This window comes from Microtus ochrogaster, chromosome 18 (assembly GCF_000317375.1).
Source record: "Microtus ochrogaster isolate Prairie Vole_2 chromosome 18, MicOch1.0, whole genome shotgun sequence".
In the NCBI taxonomy this organism is placed as follows: Eukaryota; Metazoa; Chordata; class Mammalia; order Rodentia; family Cricetidae; genus Microtus; species Microtus ochrogaster.
Genome location: NC_022020.1, coordinates 23,451,281 through 23,453,569, shown reverse-complemented (window position 1 = coordinate 23,453,569; position 2,289 = coordinate 23,451,281).

Below are 2,289 nucleotides of genomic sequence, written 5' to 3'. Positions count from 1 at the left end.
AGACCAGGCTGGTCTCGAACTCACAGAGATCCGCCTGCCTCTGCCTCCCAAGTGCTGGGATTAAAGGCGTGCGCCACCACCGCCCGGTAAGAACAAGTGCTCTTAACCAGCCCCTAGGTTGCACTTTGTTTTAAACTGTTACGGTTTGTCTTGGTGGTTATCACTTTGAGACTGTCATTTTGTTCACTGGCTACTTTGCCAGAGGACCTAAGTTTTTATTACCAGCACCCACACAGAAGCTCACAACCATCTGTAACTTCAATTCCAGATCAGAAACCTGGCTACTTTAGATATCAGGAATGCATGTAGCACACTTACATACAGGCAAAACACCCTGTAGAGATTAAATCTACAGTGGAATGGGTGCAACTTTAACCCAGAAAAGTTAAGATTTTTGACAGTCTTGCTATATAATCTGGCAAATTAAGCTGGCCTAAAACTTGAAACAATCCTGATAGCTAAGATTATAAGCATGTATCCCCGTACCTGCCTGATTTTGTTGTCACTGGTGATTGAATCTAGGGCTTCAAGCCATTGGAAGTGCATCTGTCAGCACATAAAGGTGTTTTGTTGCTAAGGATCAAACTCATAAATTGTCTTGAGCAAGTTCTATTGACAGCCCAAGACAACAGATTTTTGTTGGTGTGTATTTTGTTTGGGGGGGACAGCTGTACAGTGAGGGTGACATTGAATTTCTGATCTTCCATCAGTCTCACAAGTGTTCACCCCCACCTGGTGGTGTATGGGGTGCTGGGGATGGAGCCAGCCTCGTGTACACTAACAAGCACTTTACCAACAGAGCTGCACATTCATTGGTCTTTCATTGGTCTTCCTGCTTTCAGCATCCCAAGTACCAGTGCACATTACCCTGCTCAGAATATCAATGCTTTGTTTAATACCTGCGACATGGTTTTCTCTGTAGCCCTAGCTGTCCTGGAACTCGCTCTGCAGACCAGGCTAGCCTCGAACTCAGAGCCTTGCCTGCCTTTGAACTGAAGCTGGGATTAAAGGCTTGAGTGCCACCTCCTTGGTTAAGGGAAAAGTTCTTAATTAGGAAAGGAATATAAAGAGGAATTAAAACCACAAGCACAGGTGATGCTTTCTGAGCAACACAATTTGAATGGCCAGAATAAGCAGCAATCCTGTCAGTCTGTTTGGTGCTGCTGTACTGGTCACTGGGTGACAATTGAGGTCTGAGAAGTCTATCAGATTTCCTGATGCATCATCCTGAGACTGGTAGAGTAGGCAAAGGATTGAGCCTGTAGCCTCAAACAATTTTATATTAGCATTAGTCTACTCAGGAGGATAAAACCCTCATCCCCCTTTAGGACCTCAAAGACTTGACAAGTGGGAGATCTATTCCAGCCACAACACTCAACTACTTCCTAGGCAGATGAGGAATCTGTAGTTTCCTCTGTTCTATTTACAACTTTAAAATCTTCAAGTCTCTTAAGCTGTCATGGAACAGGGCACATAATAGCACCGTGGAACACTTTTCATACTGATTTGATTAACGTCTTGTTACCTTGCAGTCCACACCTGACGCTTAACCCTAAGTATTTCAGCATCCACTTTACACGATTCCCACAATTATCAAGGTCAGGAAAATTAGCACTGAAATAACATTTTAATATATAATTCATATTAAAACCGTCAAGTATCTTGCTCACAGCTGAAATCCCAGCACTTAGGAGGCTGAGGCTGGGGGATTCTCCAAGTTTGGAGATAGCATAGATCACAGTGAGACCAGTTTCCTGTCTTGAAAGCAGTAAAGCAATCCCTTTGATCAGAGCACAGGACCACATCAGTCCTCAAGTAAAGTTTGTAGTGTAGTCCTGGTTGGCTGGGAATTCGCTCTGTAGAACAGGCTGGGCTCGAATTTATAGAGATCCACCTGTCTGCTCCTGAGTGCTGGGATTGAAGGTGTGTGACACTATCGCCTGGCTTACTGGACATTTTAAATTATTCAAGACAGGGTCTCACACAATCCAGGCTGCCTTACTTAAGCTTACTCTGCAGCTTGGGCAGCCCTCGAACCTAAGATCCTGCCTCATTCTTTGAAGAATAGGAACTTTAACCATGTATCATTATCCTACCCTCCTTTTGCTTTTTTTGTTTGCTTGTTTAAGATGGGAGTCTTGCCGGGCGATGGTGGCGCACGCCTTTAATCCCAGCACTCGGGAGGCAGAGACAGGCGGATCACTGTGAGTTCAAGACCAGCCTGGTCTACAGAGCTAGTTCCAGGACAGGCTCCAAAGCCACAGAGAAACCTTGTCTCAAAAAGCCAAA